This window comes from Rhinoraja longicauda, chromosome 9, assembly GCF_053455715.1.
Source record: "Rhinoraja longicauda isolate Sanriku21f chromosome 9, sRhiLon1.1, whole genome shotgun sequence".
Taxonomy (NCBI): Eukaryota; Metazoa; Chordata; class Chondrichthyes; order Rajiformes; family Arhynchobatidae; genus Rhinoraja; species Rhinoraja longicauda.
In genome coordinates, this window is record NC_135961.1 from 58107696 (window position 1) to 58130499 (window position 22804).

Below are 22804 nucleotides of genomic sequence, written 5' to 3' on the forward strand. Positions count from 1 at the left end.
TGTCAAACCAAACCAAACCATACCAAACCAAACCATACCAAACCAAACCAAACTAAACTAAACTAAACTAAACTAAACTAAACTAAACAAAACAATGAGGTTGGGTCAACAAGAAACTACAGAAGTTGGAATCTGGAGCAGAGCACAAACTCAGCCAGTCAGGCAGCATCTGTGGAAGAAATGTCCAAAGAAGGATTTCCCATCCGAAAACTTCGCTTGTCCATTTTCCTCCGGAGATCCTTGTACTGGACAGAGACAAATTTCTGAAAGGCGCAAAATGTAGTTCCAATGCTGCTAAATGAGCCAAGGACTTTCATAGTGTGGTAATAAAGTTACAGCAGCACTCCGTCCTCCCCCACCCACACAACACTGACTGGATAAGCACAGGAAGTCCTTCCTGGCATCAACGTAGGGAGGGGCTAACATCACTGTGGGTGACTCTTGCAATATTGAATGTATGGTTTAGATTGTTTACAGATACCCCGCGGAAACAGGCCCTTCGGCCCACCGAGTCCAGCCGATTAACAATCACCCTGTACGCTAGTTGCATCCGACACACTATGGACAATTTACAGAAGCCAATTAACCTGCAAACCTGCACGTCTTTGGGATGTGGGAGAAAACCGGAGCACCCGGAGAAAACCCACGCTGTCACTGGGAGAACGTACAAACTCTGTACAGACAACACTTGTTGTCAGGACCGGACCCGAGTCCCTGGCGCTGTAAGGCAACAACTCTACCGCTGTGTTTTAATGTATACTTATGTATAAATAACACATGACATGTTTTTGCATGTTTTCTTTGTTTTGCATACATTTTTTATTGCGAACAAAGTTCAGTTTTGAAATTCGAAACAACATGGAAGGACACTAATCTTCTGCAATAGCTAATTGTGTGTGTTATTTGCAGAAGGATAATGGAGGGGTAACAAAAAAAACCTCCATGCAGTTTGGGTTTCAACATCCACATGGAGAAGCGGGGTTGGAGTGGGAGTCAGATTCTGTTTACAAGACTTGCTTCGTTAACCCTGAACCCGCACATTGTACCGGCACAACATTGGATAAGTTCATAAGTGATAGGAGAAGAGTTGAGCCATTCGGCCCATCAGGTCTATTCCGCCATTCAAATCATGGCTGATCTATCTCTCCCCTCCTAACCTCCCATTCCCCTGCCTTCTCCCCATAACCCTGGAAACCCGAACTAATCGAGAATCTATCCGTCTCTGCCCATTGCCTTGGGCTTCACAGCCTTCTGGCTTACAACTCTCTATTTTTTTTTTTTTTTTAAGTCTTTACAAGAAGTTCTTCCTTTTTGTGGTGCAACTATTTGTAAGCAGATGACACCATCCCCCTCCCCTCCCCCTCCCCCCCCCCCACTCCCCAAGCAAGGATTACGTGATCTCCCAATAGTTTGGACCAAAGTTTTACTTTTGTTTTCCTCCCTCATTCCCCTCCCCCTCTCCCTCCCTCCTCTCATCTGTGTTGAGGGAGCGGCGTCTGCGCAGGGCGGGCTGGAGCCCAGCACCGGTGGACAACACTCATGTCAGTGTGGGAGAGGAGAGGAGAGGAGAGGAGAAAGGAGAGCACGCAGGAGAGAGGAGAGGAGAGCACGCAGGAGAAAGGAGAGCACACAGGAGAGAGGAGAGCACACAGGAGAGAGGAGAGCACACAGGAGAGAGGAGAGCACACAGGAGAGAGGAGAACACACAGGAGAGAGGAGAGGAGAGCACACAGGAGAGAGGAGAGGAGAAAGGAGAGGAGAGAACAACGAAGGCAAAGACCCGACAGGTGGGTCAGCCGAGGCGCCCAGGTGTGTAGGTAAGTGTTCACAGACGGAGGAGAAAGGGGAGAGGAGAGGAGGGGAGGGGGTGGTCACTTCTTTTGTCTCCTTTGCCTTTTGTTTTGGGTGGACGTGAATGAGCAGCTGAGGCACTGGGCTGTCTGACTGACCTCTCTCTCTCTCTCTCTCTCTCTCTCTCTCTCTCTCTCGCTCTCTCGCTCTCTCTCCCCCTCTCCCCCCCTCGCTCTCTCGCTCTCTCTCCCCTTTCTCTCCCCTTTTCTCTTTCCACTCTCTCCCTTTCCCATCTCCCCCTCCCTCCCTCTCCCCCCTTCCTTCCCTCCCCCTCCCCCCTTCCTTCCCTCTCCCTCCCCCTCTCCCAACCCCCTCCCTCTCCAACCCCCTCCCTCTCCACCCTCCCCCTCCCTCTCCACCCTCCCCCTCCCTCTCCACCCTCCCCCTCCCTCTCCACCCTCCCCCCTCCCTCTCCACCCTCCCCCCTCCCTCTCCTTCCTTCCCTCTCTCTCCTTCCCCCTCTCTCCTTCCCTCTCTCTCCTTCCCCCTCTCCCTTCCCCTCTCCCTCCCTCCCTCTCCTTCCCTCTCCCCCCCTCTCCCTCTCCCTCCCTCCCTCCCCCTCCCCCCTCCTCCCCTCCCCTCCCCCCTCCTCCCCTCCCCTCCTCTCCCCCTCCTCTCCCCTCCCCCTCCCCCCCTCCCTTCTCTCTCTGTCCCACCCCTCTCCCCCACCTTATCTCCCCCACCCTCTCTCCCCCCATGTGTGTATGCGGATTGTGGAGAGTGCTGGAGGAAGACAAGCCTTGGTGATGCGTCTCACATGGATGTTTATATTTTGAAAGAAGGGTTTCTTTTGCAACTTTATTCTGCTTCAATAATGTTTACTTATAATATCATACTTATACTCCTATACACATCCTTCCAACTGCAAGCAAGTTACTGAATTGAAGTTTCAGACCTTTGTGTTGCAGCGATCATGATTTGGTAAAGGCAGTGAGGAAGGAATATATTTTTGTTCGTGCCATTCAGTGGCCGGCCCCCTGCTATCTATTTTGTCCATTGGTATCAGCTTGTCCCTGCAACAGCAGCGATGGGACTCTGATGTTATCATCGTGCAGTGACTCTAATGGGAAATATACTCCTCTACAACACACTCCAGGGTTTTGTAAATCGCGTGGGTTTCTTTTTAACAATGATAACTCATCATCTTAAAACAGGGAAACATAGGTTAAGCAATCTCGGTTTTGCCAGCGTTACTGGAAGCAAGCAGCCTTTATGTAAATTCCTAGTGTAAGACGGAACTGCCGATCCTGGTTTACACCAAAGATAGGCACACAATGCTGAGTAACTCAGCAGGCAGGCAGCATCTAAATTCCTAGAGGTAAAATCGACCTGTTAGCTCTGAAATGTGCAATTACTGTTGAGCCTGATTTATATCTTTACTGCTGAATAATAAGTACAGCTGTCAGAAGGAAATGAATTCTAATAAACTTAAATGATTCTAAGATTCATAACAAGTACCACCTTATAACCACCTAATTTGGAGACCTGCAGACTATCTTTGATCGGACTCTACTGGCTTTATCTTGCACTAAATGTTACTCCCTTAATATGTATCTGTAAACTGTGAAAGGCTCGATTGCCATCATGTATTGTCTTTCCACTGACTGGTTAGCACGCAACAAAAGCCTTTCACTGTACCTCGGTACACGTGACACTAAACTAGTTTGTTTGTAACAAATAGTTTTTTGGTTTTACGATCTATACATGACTATTGGGAACCATCTACCAAATTGGAGACCTTCGGACTATCTTTAATCGGACTTTAAATAACTTTACCTTGCACGAAACGTTATTCCTTTTATCCTGTATCTGTACACTGTGGACGACTTGATTGTAATCGTGTATGAGACTTCGCTGACTGGATAGCTAGCGCGCGATTAAAAAAAAAAGCTTTTCTCCACGTCTCGGTACTCGTGACAATAAGCGAAACTAAATTAAAACAAACCTTCATGTGGTCTAGGAATGCAATGGACTCTGGTTGGACTCTAAGAAAACAGTCAGTGATTTTCTAATGTGTATAACAAAAATATTTTCTTTAAATATTTGACAGTGTGTGGAAAATGTTTTGGTTTAACACACACACACACACACACACACACACACACACACACACACACACACACGAGTCTCCCTATTTCTGTTGTAAGGATAAGAACACGCAATCCAACTTCTGAAATCTCCAAGCCATTGATGAAGTGCTATTTGAGTTTTATTCATGCTTTCTTTGTCTGTAGCCTTCATCTGTAGTATTTGACATGTGTATCGCCCATCCTCTTGTCATGTTCCAGTTAGTTTCGTTTAGAGATACAGCACGCAAACAGGCCCTTCGGCCCACCGGGTCTGTGCCGACCAGCGATCTCCACACATTAGCACTATCCTACACCGACTAGGGACAATTTTTACATTTGCCCAGCCAATTGACCTATAAACCTGTACGTCTTTGGAGTGTGGGAGGAAACCGAAGATCTCGGAGAAAACCCACGCAGATCACGGGGAGAACGTACAAACTCCGTACGGACAGCACCCGTAGTCAGGATCGAATCCGGGTCTCCGGCGCTGCATTCGCTGTAAGGCAGCAACTCTACCGCTGCACCACCGTGACCGTCACAAAGAAACGGTTAAACAGGTGCATGGATAGGACAGGTTTGGAGAGATATGCACCAAACGCGGGCAGGTGGGCCGATGGGCCTGTCTCCACACTGTATCACTCTATGAATATATGTATCTGTGAACGATACCATCTTGTATGATAATTACAAGAAGCCTGTTTACCATGAACCCTGTACGTAGCTGGCTAATGCAAGGTATGACTGAGGGGTCTTGCTCACCCATGCCATTTTTGCTCTGCTTCTGTTAATGTTTTTTCAATAGACAATAGGTGCAGGAGGAGGCCATTTGGCCCTTCGAGCCAGCACCGCCATTCAATGTGATCATGGCTGACAATTCTCAATCAGTACCCCGTTCCTGCCTTCTCCCCATACCCCCTGACTCCGCTATCCTTAAGAGCTCTATCTAGCTCTCTCTTGAATGCATTCAGAGAATTGGCCTCCACTGCCTTCTGAGGCAGAGAATTCCACAGATTCACAACTCTCTGACTGAAAAAGTTTTTCCTCATCTCAGTTCTAAATGGCCTACCCCTTATTCTTAAACTGTGGCCCCTTGTTCTGGACTCCCCCAACATTGGGAACATGTTTTCTGCCTCTAACGTGTCCAACCCCTTAATAATCTTATACGTTTCGATAAGATCTCCTCTCATCCTTCTAAATTCCAGTGTGTACAAGCCTAGTCGCTCCAGTCTTTCAACATATGACAGTCCCGCCATTCCGGGAATTAACCTTTTCATTTGCTTGAATTGTATTTTGACGATGGCATCAGAATGCCATGATCACGGTGAAAGGCGGTGCAGGCTCGAAGGGCCAAATGGCCTATTCCTGCACCTATTGTCTATTATCTAGTGTCTAATCTGTAGATATACTCAGCAGCGGACTATCTTATTTGTTGATTACCAGAGTCGTGGAAATATTGTGTGGGAAGGGACTACAGATGCTGGTTTACACCCAAGATGGATACAAAGTGCTGGAATGACTCAACGGGTCAGGCAGCATCTCGGGAGAAAAGGAATGCGTGACGATTTTGGGTCGAGACCCTTCTCCAGACCGAGAGTCATGGGCGAGGGAAACTAGAACTCAGACTGAGAGCCAGGGGAGAGGAAAGCCCTAGACATTCTCTCCCCTGACTCTCGGCCTGAAGAAGGGTCTCGACCCAAAACGTCACGTATTCCTTTTCTCCTGAGATGCTGCCTGACCTGCTGAGTTACTCCAGCTTCGGTTTAAACCAGCATCCTCAGTTCCTTGCTACACACAGCATCTCTATCGGTGCAAATAAGGAAGCTAGGTATGTCTCCCACCCAATTGCGCCCACCAGACTCTTTGCGTCGTTGAAAATGGCATTTGTTTCTTGCGCGAGTCGTTATTCTCGTTATTCCCTTTGTCATGTATCACGATATTCCCTTTGTCATGCGCCTGTCCACTGGATGGCACAATTGGAATCACGTATTGTCTTTCTGCTGACTGGTTACCCAGCGTCAAAAAGCTTTTCACTGTATCTCGGTACACGTGACGACTCGTGTAAACTCAAACTCGGTGCAGTTTGTATGTTGTGTTGTGTTAAGGCTGTGGCGTTGGCTGCAGAGACACAAACATTTTACGTCCGAAGTAAACTGCAAAGGTTGGGCATGACAGGAATATTCAGACTCCTGTCGAATAGGTTTGACGCTACGCTTTCATTTTGAATCGTAGTTTGAACAGGCCCTTCGGCCCACTGTCCGGCAATCGCCCTGTACACCAGTACTTTTTTTTAGATTTAGATTTTTTGGATTTAGAGATACAGTGCGGAAACAGGCCCTTCGGCCCACCGGGTCCGCGCCGCCCAGCGATCCCCGCACACTAACACTATCCTACACACACTAGGGACAATTTTTACATTTGCCCAGCCAATTAACCTACACACCTGTACGTCTTTGGAGTGTGGGAGGAAACCGAAGATCTCGGAGAAAACCCACGCAGGTCAAGGGGGGAACGTACAAACTCCGTACAGACGGCGCCCGTGGTCAGGATCGAACCTGAGTCTCCGGCGCTGCATTTGCTGTAAGGCAGCAACTCTACCGCTGCGCCACCGTGCTGCCCTGCGCACCAGGGACAATTTAGAATTTTTACCACAGCCAATTAACCTGCAGAAGTGTACATCTTCGGAGGAAACCGGAGCACCTAGAGAAAACCCACGCAGGTCAGGGGGAGAACGTTCAAACTCCGTAAATGTGTACCTGATAATCTATCTTACCTGGATGTCACCACTGCTGTCATTAGAGTCACACAGAGCAGAAGTCATCAAAAAAATATCAGTAGGGACATTTATCTGAAGGAATGTATGGGGTTTAGTTTAGAGATACAGCATGGAAACAGGACCTTCGGCCCACTGAGTCCGCACTGACCAGCGATCCCTGCACATTAACACTATCCCACACGCACTAGGGACATCCCACACGCACTAATTTACATTTACACCAAGCCAATTAACCTACAAACCTGTACGCCTTTGGAGAGTGGGAGGAAACCGAAGATATGGTAGAAAACCCACGGGGAGAAAGTACAAATTCCGCACAGGCAGCGCCCCGGGCCTCTGGCGCTGTAAGGCAGCAACTCTACTGCTGCACCTCCTACATCAAAGGAGGGAAGTTTTTTCCTGTTGATTAGTACGGGCGTCAGGGGTGATGGGGAGAAGGCAGGAGAATGAGGTTGAGAGGGAAAAATAGATTAGCCACGATTGAATGGCGGAGCAGACTTGATGGGCTGAATGGCCTAATTCAGGCTCCTAGAACTTCTGGACATTATTCAGTAGTCTTTGTGGAGAAATATGGCTTTGCCACTTCAATGAAGTTCTGCGATCTATTGGATTTTTTGATGTTGGGTATTAGATGTCTGTGTGATATTTTGATATAGTAAGATTCTCTCTTAAATGTCATGTGAGATATGTTTATAATCCAAGCAAATGATACTTTCTGTTTCAAAGCCCAAATAGAGCTGGACTTGGCAGAGATGATTAAAGGAATAAGGAAGTAAAAATAAGCTGGTGTCAGAGGAAGATGATGAAATTGGCTGAGGAAAGCTTTGGACAATTGGGAGATACAGCATCCACTACTTGGTGACTGGAGCTGTAGTTTATCATAGAGTTACACCATGGAAACTGGCCCTTCGGCCCATTGGGTCAGCGCCGACCAGTGATCCCTGCACGCTGACACTATTCTACACACACTAGTGACAGTTTACAATTATACCAAGCCTATTAATCTACAAACCTGTATGTCTTTGGAGTGTGGGAGGAAACCGGAGATCTCGGAGAAAACCTACGCAGGTCATGGGGAGGACGTACAAACGCCACACAGACAGCACGCGTAGTCGGGATCAAACCTGGGCCTCTGGCGCTGTGAGGCAGCAACTCTACCGCTGCGCCACCGTGCCGCATCTAGATTGGGAAATGGGCTCTTCAGCCCACCAAGTCCACGCTGAACAGCGAAACTAGCCTAGACCTTGCCAGAAGATGGTGGCTGGATCTGTACTGACCTGGACCTTCCCAGAGGACGCCATGTCACCCACGGCAATTAACGCACATTTCCTTTGCAAAAACTAATAAGATACAAGACACGTTTGAGGGGCGATATTTCAATAACTAATGTATATATTTTGACTATAGATGCTCAGCTCAGCAATGTCACCCACATTTTGTAAGTGAATTTAAAATTAGGTCTTCGGGGCGTTCCAGTTGTTGCCTTACAGCGCCAGAGTGCCTGGTTCGATCCTGACCACGGGTGGTGCCTGTACAGAGTTTGTACGTTCTCCCTGTTTCCTCCCACACTCCAAAGACATGCGGGTTTGTAGGTTAATTGGCTTTGGATAAATTGTATATTTGTGCCTGGCGTGTGTAGGTTGGTTTATGGGTGATTGCTGGTCGGCGTGGACTCAGTGTGCTGAAAGGTCTGTATCTCTAATGTAAAAGTGTGGCCATGGAGTGTCAAAGTTTGATGGCTCCAGTTCAAAGGATGGCTCCCAAAGTGGGTCTCTGGGTTCACCTGACCCAATGAATCCTGAATAAATAAGTTGTTTCGAAATAGCATCTTTCTCAGCAAAGGCACAACAGCGGCAAGAGTCCAGAAAGTAATTATGTCCTCATCCCTTGAGTGCAGTGCAATCACGAAGACTGTGGAAGCTTGCTTTGTTTAGTTTAGTTTAGAGATATCGTGTGGAAACATGCCCTTCGGCCCACTGATTAGTGTTCAAAGGAGGAAGTTTTATTTTCCTATTGATTAGTAAGGGCATCAGGGGTTATGGGGAGAAGGCAGGTTGAGAGGGAGAGATAGATAGATCAGCCATGATTGAATGGCAGAGTAGACCGGATGGGCCAAATGGCCTAATTCGGCTCCTAGAACTTATGGACTATTATAGGAAGTACATTATTCAGTCGTGTTTGTGGAGAAATATTGCTTTGCCACTTCAATGAAGTGCATCGGCACATTAAAGTTCTGTGATGTATTGGATTTTTGATGTTGGGTATTAGATGTCTGTGTGATATTTTGATATAGTATGATTCTATCTTAAATCATGTGAGATATGTTTATAATCCAAGCAAATGATACTTTCTGTTTCAAAGCCCAAATAGAGCTGGACTTGGCAGATAAGATTGGAGGAATAAGGAAGTAAAAATAAGCTAGCGTCAGAGGAAGATGATGAAGTTGGCCGAGGAAATCCTTGGGGCATTTGGGAAATACAGCATCCACTATTTGCTGACTGGAGCTGTAGTTTATCTTAGAGTTACTGCGTGGAAACAGGCAGTTCCGCGCCGACCAGCGTTTCCCTGCACACTAACACTATCCTACACACACTAGGGACAGTTTACAATTATGCCAAGCCAATTAATCTACAAACCAGCACGTCTTCGGAGTGTGGGAGGAAACCAGCGATCCCGGAGAAAACCCACGCGGGTCACGGGGAGAACGCACAAACTCTGCACAGACAGCTCCTGCCGTCAGGATCGAACCCGGGTCTCTGGCACTGTCAGGCAGCAACTCTGCCGCTGTGCCACCGTGCCTTCCGCCATGTTATTTTCAGATAGCAAACACATCTTTCGCCTGAAATAGACGCAAAATGCTGGAGTAACTCAGCGGGTCAGGCTGCATCTCTGGGTTGCCTGATCACCCACTAAGTGGCCTTGAGTTTGACGTGAGGCACCCTGAAGGACTGCAAACCATTGGCTCTGGGTTTACAATGCACTGGAGCGATAGGACCTTGTGCAGCAGGTCACACTTCACTGGGAACCGGCGTTCTCTGGGGGTCGGACTGGGAGCGCTGCTTCGCGCTCCATTAGCAGCCAAATCAAACTTTCCATTGCTGTAAGCGAAAAAGAAAAAGATTGCGTTTGAAGAGTTTTAAGAGCTTGTTTAATTGTGCAGTGCTTCAAGCACTTTTGTGACCTATTTCTGATTTTCCTGGCAACAGACTGGGTCTGGCTTCCCCTCTCGCTTGTTAACCTAATCCCACGCCTGCGATGTGTGATTATTCTGCTGGCTGTAACATTCATTTGTCATCCAAAACCAACAAAACCTTGAAGCTTTGAAATCTCCCATTACCACTATCCAGTGTACAGTAAGTGTTATTGGGCATTAAAAATCACAGTGCCTGAGTGCCTGGCTTCTGCATGTGTCACCTGCAGGCGTGTTTCAGTGGTGAAAGTTGATTCCTCTGGCAGAAGAAGCAACATCGCACCAGAGTGAGCTTTTTATTATTATTGTTGGAGGTCGATGGAGAATTCAAAGTGGAAGCCTGGTCGCCAGCCATTTTAACTCCCCTTCCCATTCCCACACTGGCATTTCTCTCCTGGATCACCTCCATAGTCAGGGTGAGGCCACACGCAAATTGGAGTAACAGCACCTCAAATTTACAACCCAACAGTATGAACATTGATTTCTCTAATGTCAAGTAGCCCTTGCATATTCTCTTTCTCTCTCTCTTTCTCTCTCTTTCTCTCTCTTTCTCTCTCTCTTCTCTCTCTCTCTCTTTCTCTCTCTCTTTCTCTCTCTCTTTCTCTCTCTCTTTCTCTCTATCTTTCTCTCTCTCTTTCTCTCTATCTTTCTCTCTCTCTCTCTCTTTCTCTTTCTCTCTCTCTTTCTCTCTCTCTTTCTCTCTCTCTTTCTCTTTCTCTCTCTCATTCTCTCTCATTCTCTCTCATTCTCTCATTCTCTCATTCTCTCTCTCTCTCTCTCTCGCTCTCTCCTTTTTCTTTTTCTTTCTCTCTCTCCTTTTTCTCTCTCTCTCTTTTTTCTCTCTCTCTCTCTTTTTTTTCCTCTCTCTCTCTCTCTGCCCCTCCCCCACCCTAGTCATCCTGCTAGTTTCACTGTCATATTTTGTCGTTATCACCTCTTCCACAGCCAACAATGGATCATTGTGGGCTCCACCTTTCCTTGGTCATCGGTGCTGGCTCTGATTTGGTCTGAACCTTTTCGTACCTCTAGCTTCCCTCTGCCTGCTCGACCCAAAACACCACCTATTCCTTTGCTCCAGAGATGCTGCCTGTCCCGCTGAGTTACTCCTGCATTTTGTGTCTATCTTTCATGTCCACCAGCATCTGCAGCTCCTCCTGCACTTGGAAGCCAGCAAGATCTATTAATTTTTTTTCCCATGTGGGCTGAATCTGAAGTTGGTTAGAACTTGTAAGGGCAGCAGGTTTTCCCAGAACTGTACATGAAAGTCCCTCAGGATGAAAGTGGACGTGCATCCACTCTGGATTTTGTGGCTTCTCGGATGGCTCGTGAGGTCAATGTGGGAACTACAGTCCCCTCTACAGAGGAAGCTGGAGCATCTTGACCAGGCAGGTGGATAATCGATGTTCTGCTCCTTCCTTTGCTTACGAAGGGCCACTGGTGCTCCTGCACTTCTATCTTGGACAATAGACAATAGGTGCAGGAGGAGGCCATTCGGCCCTTCAAGCCAGCACCACCATTCATTGTGATCATGGCTGATCATTCTCAATCAGTACCCCGTTCCTGCCTTCTCCCCATACCCCCTGACTCCACTATCCTTAAGAGCTCTATCTAGCTCTCACTTGAATGCATTCAGAGAATTGGCCTCCAATGCCTTCTGAGGCAGAGAATTCCACAGATTCACAACTCTCTGACTGAAAAAGTTTTTCCTCATCTCAGTTCTAAATGGCCTACCCCTTATTCTTAAACTGCGGCCCCTTGTTCTGGACTCCCCCAACATTGGGAACATGTTTCCTGCCTCTAACGTGTCCAACCCCTTAATAATCTTATATGTTTCGATGAGATCTCCTCTCATCCTTCTAAATTCCAATGTATACAAGCCTAATCTTCATTGTTTGGTTTAGAGATACAACACGGAACAGGCCCTTCAACCCTCCGAACCCGCACCGGCCAGCGATCCCTGTACACTAACACTATCCTGCACACTAAAGACAATTTTACAATTTTTACTAAAAATCTGAAAATTAACCTCCAAACCTGCACGTCTTTGGAGCTTGGAAGGAAACTGGGGTAACCGGAGAAAACTCACGCGGTCACGGGGAGAACGTACAAACTCCCCATGGACAGCGGACATAGTCAGGATCGAACCCGGGTCTCTGGCGCTGTAAGACAGCAACTCTACCGCTGCGCCACCGTGCCGTCCTTCCGTTGATAACTCAAGGCTGTTGCTCGGAAGTTCAAATGACAGGAAGTGTGTCTAACAAAAAGGGTCATTGCCCAACCTTCTAATCATCTTTTGGATATCTGATATTCTGGCTGACGTGGCCACCTAACCTCAGGAAGTGTGCATGGATGCCTCCAAGGAAGGTCGGCCATTGAAACAAAATTAAGAATAAGGGGTAGGCCATTTAGAACGGAGATGAGGAAAAACATTTTCAGTCAGAGAGTTGTAAATCTGTGGAATTCACTGCCTCAGAAGGCAGTGGAGGCCAAGTCTCTGAATGCATTCAAGAGAGAATCTCTAAACCAAACAATGAAGATTAGGCTTGTATTCATTGGAATTTAGAAGGATGAGAGGAGATCTTATCGAAACGTATAAGATTATTAAGGGATTGGACACGTTAGAGGCAGGAAACTTGTTCCCAATGTTGGGAGAGTCCAGAACAAGGGGCCACAATTTAAGAGCTCTTAAGGATAGCATAGTCAGGGGGTATGGGGAGAAGGCAGGAACGGGGTACTGATTGAGAATGATCAGCCATGATCACATTGAATGGTGGTGCTGGCTCGAAGGGCCGAATGGCCTACTCCTGCACCTATTATCTATTGTCTAAAGCAATTATTTTTTATTTTAACTGATAAATTATAAACAAAGCTAATATAAGGAAGTCTAATGACTAAGACAAATTGAGAGTTGAAGTGTACCAAGCAGCAAGCCTTGAGTCTGAAGAAGGGTCCCAATTGACAATGTCTACAGATACTGAATGAGCTGCTGAGTTCCTCCAGTGCTTTGTGTTTTGCTTGAGTAAGGCGTGAACCCTGTGCAAGAAAGCTCCAATCCAAGCACAAAGATTCGCACAAAATGCTGGAGTAACAGTGGGTCAGGCAGCATCTCTGGAGAAAATAAATAGGTCGAGACCCTTCTTCGGACTGAAACGACCCGAAACATCACCTATTCCTTTCCTCCAGAGATGCTGCCTGACCTGCTGAGTTACTCCAGCTTTTTGAGTCTGTCTTCGGTTTAAACCAGCTTCTGCAGTCCTCCCTGCACCTAAAGATTTGCACTTTTTTTCCCCCATCTCGATGGCAAGGGCAGTGAATCCCACCTTGCATCTGGAATCCACCCCTTTGATCCATGTTTGGACCAAAGTTGAGATGTGGTCTGGTGCCAAGTGGACCTGGCCAAACTGGACACCAGTGAACAGATGATATCTGAATAAACTGCTTGAAAGCATTGAGAATCACACCGTTTATCACTTTGCTGTCGAGCGAGTAGGCTGGCAATTAGTCAGATTAGATTAGGTTTTCTTTGTGAAGATGACACGCCTGGGCAATTTTTCCACATTGTTGGCTGGACGCCAGTTTTATTATACTGGAGCAGTTTGGCAGAATTCTCTGCCTCATCTAAGCGGTATTTGGATTTGTACCTGAAGAACCATGACTTGCTGATTACAGAGCTGTTGCTGCAAGACCTCTGGCTGGGTAACTCTTTCAACCAGCACAGATTTGATGGGCCAAATGGCCGCCTTCTGTATCATACCTTTTCTTTGACACAACAGATATCAGGGGAGGTCTTGTAGTTCTATAGTATACTAGATCAAGTGGACCCGTTGGGCCCAAACCTCTCCTGCATTAGGTCAGCACCCTCTCCTCCCCCCCTTTCCTCCTACACTAAACCATGCTACCCCACTTGCCTGTCCCAGACTGGTCACCGTTCCCACAACTTAGATCAAGAGTCAAGAGTGTTTCATTGTCATTTGTGCGGACAACAGAACAATGACATTCTTAATTGCAGCAGCTTACCAGGCATGTAAATGCAATGACATGCAGATAATATATAAAAATTGTAAGAAATTCAATAAATTAATAACTGTAATACTACTTTAAAAAAAAAAAAAAAAAGTCTATTATGCATCTAAAGACAGCGTACAGAAGTTCATAGTTGCTGAGGTTGATCTTGTGTCGTGTTCAAGTGCCTGATGGTTGTTGGGGAAGAAGCTGTTCTTGAACCTGGTGGTTGTAGGAAGGAACTGCAGATACTGATTTAAATAGAAGATAGACTGGAGTGCTGGCTCAGCAGATAGACTGGAGCCAAATGCTGGAGTAACTCAGCGGGACAGGCAGCATCTCTGGATCGAAGGAATGGGTGACGTTTCGGGTCAAGATCTGAGACGAGATCGGTTCGTGGTCTGAAGAAGGGTCTCGACCCGAAACGTCACCCATTCCTTCTATCCAGAGACGCTGCCTGTCCTACTTGAACCTGGTGGTCATGGTTTTCAGACTCCTGTGGCTTCCTGATGGCAGGAGCGGAATGACTGGATAGTCACAGTGTTGTAGGCCTTTGTTGCTGCCTTGGCAGTGCGTCCAATATATCCATTTGATGGTGTGGAGGTCAGCACCTGTGATGGACTAGGTAGTGTCTACTGCTCTTTGTGGACTCCTTCATTCCTGGGCATTCAAATTGCCGAACCAGGCAGTGTTGCAACCAGTCAGTGTGCTATATGTCATACATCCGTAGAAGATCATTAGAGTTTTCGGTAACCTGCCAAATCTTCTAAGGAAGTAGAGGAGTTGATAGAACACGGGGAACTTGTGGAATCTCTCATAGAAAACAAATGCTGGACACAAAATGCTGGAGTAACTCGAAGATAGACACAAAATGCTGGAGTAACTCGAAGATAGACACAAAATGCTGGAGTAACTCGAAGATAGACGCAAAATGCTGGAGTAACTCGAAGATAGACACAAATTGCTGGAGTAACTCGAAGATAGACACAAAATGCTGGAGTAACTCGAAGATAGACACAAATTGCTGGAGTAACTCGAAGATAAACACAAAATGCTGGAGTAACTCGAAGATAGACACAAAATGCTGGAGAAACTCGAAGATAGACGCAAAATGCTGGAGTAACTCGAAGATAGACACAAATTGCTGGAGTAACTCGAAGATAGACACAAATTGCTGGAGTAACTCAGTGGGTCAGGCAGCTGAGAGAAAAGGAATAGGTGAGGTTTGGGGTCGGAACCATTCTTCCGAAGGGTTCGGGGTCTGTAGAAGGGTTCCGACCTGAAACGGTCACCTATTCCTTTTTCCCAGAGATGCTGCTTGACCTGCTGAGGTATTCCAGTATTTGGTGTCCATCTTCTGTGTAAACCAGCATCTGCAGTTCCCTCTTGCACATTTTGTCAGCTGGAGTAACTCTGTGTGTCAGGTAGCATCTCTGCAGTACATGGATGGGTGACGTTTTGGGTCAGGACCCTTCTTCAGAGGCGTTGATGGGCTTTCTTTGTGATCGCATCAGTGGGCTGGGCAGAGGACAGATCTTTCAAGAGGTGCAGCCCAAGAACATGAAGATATTGACTTTGACCCCTTGATGAAGACGGCTTTGTGGATTCTTGGCTTTTCCCTCCTGAAGTCGGCAATCAACTCCTTCGTCTTTCTGACCTCGAGAGCAAGATTATCGTTACTGGGGAAACAATAAGAGTTAATTTTACCAGAATTAAACTTTTTAAAATAACCGTGGTAATGAGGTTGGGATCGGCCAGGTCCCACCACTCAACTGTTCAGGGGACCGAAACTTCCTGGCAGTGCAAGATGGCAAACGACCGACTTCATTGCTGATAGACAGACACAAAATGCTGTAGTGACTCAGCGGGAAAGGCAGCATTTCTGGAGAGAAGGAACAGGTGATGTCCAGCAATTGCCCTGAGACTATGCGAGCCCTCCCACTCTCTGATCGGAATCGTAGATAAATACAGTTGGTTACAATATAACTGCTGGCCAGTGAAACTGGCTATAATCTTGATATCTCGGTGCCTGGATGAGAAAGCCCATCTTTCAGATACGACATTGAATCAAAATCACATTCATCTTGGACGGTTGTAAAATTTCCCAGCGTCTGCAAAAAGAGTTGGGGAATTTTACTGATTTGTTTTTACTTTGATTCACAAGACTTTGTGGAGAACAAGGGTGCTGGTACTTTCCCTCATATCAGTCATGCTTTGGCTGCGAAGCATCCTGTAATTAGACTTTAGAGACACAACACGGAAACAGCCCACTGAGTCCGCGCCCACCAGTACACTAGCACTATCCTACGCACACTAGGGACAATTTACAATTTCACCGAGGCCAGTGTAGGGGAAAACCGGAGCTCCCGGTTTTGAGGAAGGATATTCTTGCTATTGAGGGCGTGCAACGTAGGTTTACTAGGTTAATTCCCGGAATGGCAGGACTGTCGTATGTTGAAAGACTGGAGCGGCTAGGCTTGTATAGACTGGAATTTAGAAGGATGAGAGAGGATCTTATCGAAACATATGAGATTATTAAGGGGTTGGAGGCAGGAAACATGTTCCCAATGTCGGGGGAGTCCAGAACAAGGGGCCACAGTTTAAGAATAAGGGGTAGGCCATTTAGAATGGAGATGAGGAAAACCTTTTCAGTCAGAGAGTTGTGAATCTGTGGAATTCTCTGCCTCAGAAGGCAGTGGAGGCCAATTCTCTGAATGCATTCAAGAGAGAGCTAGATAGAGCTCTTAAAGATAGCGGAGTCAGGGGGTATGGGGAGAAGGCAGGAACGGGGTACTGATTGAGAATGATCAGCCATGATCACATTGAATGGTGGTGCTGGCTCGAAGGGCCGAATGGCCTCCTCCTGCACCTATTGTCTATTGTCACCCGGAGATAACCCACGCAGTCACGGGGAGAATGCACAAACTCCGTACAGACAGCACCCGTAGTCAGGATCGAATCCTGCACTGTCAGGCAACATCCCAACATCAGAGCGGCACGGTGGCGCAGCGGTAGAGTTGCTGCTTTATAGCGAATGCAGCGCCGGAGACTCAGGTTCGATCCTGACTACGGGTGCTGCACTGTAAGGAGTTTGTACGTTCTCCCCGTGACCTGCGTGGGTTTTCTCCGAGATCTTTGGTTTCCTCTCACACTCCAAAGACGTACAGGTATGTAGGTTAATTGGCTGGGTAAATGTAAAAATTGTCCCTAGTGGGTGTAGGATAGTGTTAATGTACGGGGATCGCTGGGCGGCACGGACTTGGTGGGCCGAAAAGGCCTGTTTCCGGCTGTATTGATATGATATGATATGATCCCGGCCACTGTGCCACCCCGAATAATATTGTAAGGTTGTGAAGCATTTTATAAAATCCAATATGTTCATTTTCCTTCTGTTTCTTCCTCCTTTTACAGAATAGATGTAATCATTCCAATTTACTTTAATGTGAATCAAAATGCATTTAATAACCAGTTATATTTTGCAGGGCAGGGTACCAGATTGTCCCATTCGGTTACAAAGAAAATTAAAATTACTTTAAGATGTACTTAGGCTACAGAGAGAGGTTGAACAGGTTGGGTCTTTATTCTTTGGAGCGTAGAAGGTTGAGGGGGGACTTGATAGAGGTTTTTAAAATTTTGAGAGGGACGGACAGAGTTGACGTGGGTAGGCTTTTCCCTTTGAGAGTGGGGAAGATTCCAACAAGGGGACATAGCTTCAGAATTGAGGGACAAAGGTTTAGGGGTAACATGAGGGGGAACTTCTTTACTCAGAGGGTTGTGGCTGTATGGAATGGGCTTCCGGTGGAAGTGGTGGAGGCTGGCTCGATTTTATTATTTAAGAGTAAATTGGATAGGTATATGGATAGGAGGGGATTGGAGGGTTATGGTCTGAGTGCAGGTAGATGAGATTAGGTCAGGGAGAATGGTCGGCGTGGACTGGCAGGGCCGGACAGGCCTGTTTCCATGCTGTAGTTGTTATATGTTATATGTTATATATGTGTACTCCCAACATTTGCTGGTTAAAAAAAATTATAAATTATATCTTTCATTTTCCACTCACGGGACATTGGCGTCGTAATGGCGGCACGGTGGCACAGTGGTAGAGTCGCTGCCTTGCAGCGCCAGGGACCCAGGTTCGATCCTGACTATGGGTGCTGTCTGTATGGAGTGTGTACGTTCTCCCCGTGACCGCCTGGGTTTTCTCCAGGTGCTCCGGTTTCATCCCACACTCCAAAGACGTACAGGTTTGTAGGTTAATTGGCTTTGGTGAAATTATAAATTGTCCACAGTGTGTGTCGGGTAGTGTTAGTATATGCTGGTTGTTGGCAGTTAGTATATGTTGGTGGGCTGAAGGGCCTGTTTCTGCATTGTATCTCTACACTGAACTAAATTATTATGTGTAGGAAGGAACGGCTGGTTTAAAAAGCTGGAGTAACTCAGCGGGACAGGCAACATCTCTGGAGAGAAGGAACGAGAGACCCTTCTTCAAACTAAATTATTGTCCACCCCCAATGACCTCTTCACTGAAGATGCAGTTACGAGTCAACAACATTGATGAGCCTGTAGACATCTCTAGACCAGATTGGGCGGGAATGGGAGTTTTCCTTTCCTGTTGGACCATCGACAGAAGCTGGCTGGGATTTTAGTGATAATCCAGGAGTTTCATGGCCGTTGTTGTTGAGACTAGCATTTTTAAAGCTCCAGCTGTATTTAAGTTCCCAGCTACCATGGAGATGAAAACTCGTGTCTCTGGATCAAAGGCTCTGACTCCTGGCAGCTAATCCAGTCATTCAAACGGCAGGTCAGGGTACACCAGTACTGGGCGTGTATTCAGGGACTGATGGGATCAGAGAATTTGCCTTTGTCTTCTCTGGTAGAATACATGGAAATGGAGGCAGGCATGTTCCAATGTGAAATAGATTGTTTTTGATATATGTGGAAGAAGGAACCTCAGGTATAAACCGAAGATAGGCACAAAAAGCTGGAGCAACTCAGCGGGACAGGAAACGTCTCTGGAGAGAAGGAAAAGGTGATGTTTCGGGTCGTGACCCTTCTTCAGACATATTTTGATATATGTCTTAACTCCATATCATTGGCCCTTTCCATATTCCTCTATCTTTATGTTAACACAAACCTAGCAATTTCAAGTTTATAAATAACAAGTGGGCTAACATGAATTGCTGCTTGTATAAATGAGTTTCAAACTCTTCCCTCTCTTCATGTGTAGAATTGTGTTTTGGTTACTACCAAACCAATTTTTAGGCTCTTCCCTCAAGTCTTGAAAGGTTTCCATCCAGCAGAAATCATCTCTTTTTAATATCATCATCGTGTAGGTCGAAGGACAGCAACTTCCCAGCAACAGTCAGGATTTCGAACAGTGCCCAACACTAACCACTACCTCAGCAACTATGATCTTCTATGGACTTTGTTTCGGCTGCACTACGGAATTTGGTTTTTGCACTATTACAGTCTGGCTGCCTAGTTTAGTTCGGTTTAGAGATAGCGCGGAAACAGGCCCATCGGCCCACCGAGTCCGCACCGACCAGCGATCCCCGCACATTAGTCCAGAACAAGGATCCACAGTCTTAGATTAAAGGGGAGGCCATTTAAAACTGAGGTGAGAAGGAACTTTTTCACCCAGAGAGTTGTGAATTTGTGGAATTCTCTGCCACAGAGGGCAGTGGAGGCCAAATCACTGGATGAATTTAAGAGAGAGTTAGATAGAGCTCTAGGGGCCAGTGGAATCAAGGGATATGGGGAGAAGTTGGGCACGGGTTACTGATTGTGGATGATCAGCCATGATCACAATGAATGGCGGTGCTGGCTCGAAGGGACGAATGGCCTCCTCCTGCACCTATCTTTTTCTATGTTTAACACTATCCTACACGCACTAGGGACAATTTACATTTATACCAAGCCAATTAACCTACAAACCTGTACGCCTTTGGAGTGTGGGAGGAAACCGAAGATCACGGAGAAAACCCACGCAGGTCCCGGGGAGAGGGTACAGACTGCACCCATGTTCAGGATCCAACCCGGGTCTCTGGCGCTGTACGGCAGCAACTCTACCGCTGCGCCACCATGCCGACCTCAGGTGTTGCTGACATTGATTATTGTACATTTATTTATGTGTTATGTTAATAAGCCTGCGGAGCTGTGGCAAGCAAAAAAATGTAATTGTTCGTTCATATTGGTATTGGTACATATTGTTGGTACATATGATAATTAATCTCTTGAAATTCAACATAATCTTAAATTGTGCAATCCCTCATGCAGTTATGAAATCAATCTGATAAAGTAGCAATGCAGTCATGTATCTATCCAAAGGTCAGAGCAACACAAGGCACTTGAGGTGCAATGTAGCCAGGCTTTGTGTAGCTATTGCATGAATTGTACTCTTTTGTATCTGAAGGTTCATATTGTCTTAGCCTTTGAATTCCTCACCTACCCATGATATTTTAATGACTTGTGTATAATTGATTCCCCCAACTCCCTCTTCTCGTTTCCAACAGATTGTAAAGTATTCTCCAGGTCTTTGAGGTCCAAGAAGGATGTTTGTGCATTTACTTACATTTTTGCCAAATCCATTTGTCACATTTTTGCCAAATCACGCAACCTGTTAAAAAAAGATCTCCTTGCGATTAAATGCCGCCACCTGGACAATGCTGAGAGACCTAGTCGAGTTTAGAGATACAGCGTGGAAACCGGCCCTTTGCCCTGCCGAATCCACGCTGACCATTGATCACCCATGCACTAGTTATTCCAGGTTTGCATCCTACACACTCGGGGCAATTTCCAGAAGCCAATTAACCCACCCAGGTTCGATCCTGATTATGGGTGCTGTCTGTGTGGAGTGTTTACGTTCTCCCCGGGACCTGCGTGGGTTTTCTCCGGGTGCTCCGGTTTCCTCCCACACTCCAAAGACGTACAGGTTTGTAGGTCTGAAGAAGGGTCTCGACCCGAAACGTCACCCATTCCTTCTCTCCCGAGATGCTGCCTGACCTGCTGAGTTACTCCAGCATTTTGTGAATAAATACCCAGGTTTGTAGGTTAATTGGCTTTGGTGAAATTATAAATTGTCCACAGTGTGTGTCGGGTAGTGCTAGTATTAGTTCGATCCTGACTAAGGGTGCTGTCTGTATGGAGTGTGTACGTTCTCCCCGGGACCTGCGAGGGTTTTCTCCGGGTGCTCCGGTTTCCTCCCACGCTCCAAAGACGTACAGGTTTGTAGGTCAATTGGCTTTGGTGACATTATAAATTGTCCACCGTGTGTGTCGGGCAGTGTTACTATATGCTGGTTGTTGCGGACTTGGTGGGCTGAAGGGCCTGTTTCTGCATTGTATCTCTAAACTAAACTGAACTAAATTATTATGTGTAGGAAGGAACGGCAGATGCTGGTTTAAAGAGCTGGAGTAACAGGCAGCATCCCTGGAGGGAAGGAACGGGTGACGTTTCGGGTCGAGACCCTTCTTCAGACTAAATTATTGTCCACCCCCAATGACTTCTTCACCTTTGCACCTCTTTGGAAGGTGGCAGGAAACCGGAACACCCAAAAAAAACCCACCCACTCAACCCAGATAGCATTCCTGAAAAACATGTTCTCCAGAGATGCTGCCTGACTGTCTGCCTACTCCAGCATTTTATGTCTATCTTCAGTAGAAGCTAACATTTGCACTTTCTTGTTGGCACGCAGCCCACCTAGTTTCTCCTTATAATTCGAGCACTCCAATTCCAGTTACACCCTTGTGAATCGTTTTGCAACCCTTCCAGCTTAATGATATTCTTCCAATTGTTCAGCAACTGGAAATGCCCGTGTTACTCCATGTGACGTCCTAGCGACGTTGCTCACATTTCTAACATGATATCCCAACTATTGCCCTGAACTATCAAACCAAGTGGGCCAAATGCCATCATCACCAGTCTTGTCTATCTGTGTCACCACTTTCAGTGAACTGTATACCTGTACTGCGCAGTTTTTACGTTCTGCAATATTCCTTCCTGGGGGTGCCAAGGCATGCCAAAAATGGAGTTATTCATGTAATTTAGTTTAGTTTCGAGATACAGCGCGGAAACGGGCCCTTCTGCCCACCGGGTCCGCGCCGACCAGCGATCCCCGCACACTAACACTATCCTACACATGCCAAGGACAATTTACAATTTTACCAAGCTAATTAGTCTACAAACCTGTATGTCTTTTGGGGCGTGGGAGGAAACTGGAGCACCCGGCGAAAACTCGCGCACCCAGCGAAAACTCGTGCAGGTCACAGGGAGAACGTACAAACTCCACACAGACAGCACCCATTGTTGGGATCGAACCCGGGTCACTGGCGCTGTAAGGCAGCAACACGACTGCAGCCAATGTGGTTAATAATCTCACCAAAAAAAAAGCAAACTATAAAAATATACATTGTACATTTAGTTTCTCTGGGAAGAAGACTTCAGTCAGACATTGGGGCAGCCCCTAGTGATCCAGGATATTGTCAGGTATTGATGGGGAGTGGACTTCAGGAAATGTGGGGAAAGTGAGAAGGGTGCATGTATTTTACCAAGGTGAATAAGTAAGGCTTTCAGGCAGCAGTTTTGGAAGCCATTCATAAACAGTTGTAACCCCCAAGCAGATTCTGCTCTGAGCCCACGAGTTACAAGCTAACAGGGCTCTATGTAATTGGAGCCCAATGTCCACGCTTCCTACTTGCTGCAGCTTAGCCACTGATTTGTTTGTTATTTCTGGCAATACCCCGTGCCTAATTCAATTAATTATCTCCGAATGTCCAGAGTGTTATCCTCTCTCTGCTATTAATATAGCAACAAAGCAATCATTCAACAGGCCCGCCACTTAACTTCCAGCTACGTATTGTGAGTATCTGGTTTTTTGGTGACCCGTTTTGAACCTGATCGCACACTTCCTTCCTAATATTATTG

At 46.6% G+C, this 22804-nt stretch overlaps 1 protein-coding gene across 1 annotated transcript in view; it reads left to right on the forward strand.

Moving 5' to 3' along the window:
- The first annotated feature begins 1561 nt into the window (after positions 1–1561).
- The window catches only part of LOC144596785 (ras and Rab interactor 2-like), a 145211-nt gene continuing 123968 nt past the window's right edge, over positions 1562–22804 (forward strand). The window contains exon 1 of the mRNA XM_078405584.1: positions 1562–1817. The gene's annotated coding sequence lies outside the window, so the exon portion shown is untranslated. The remainder of the gene's footprint in view (positions 1818–22804) is intronic.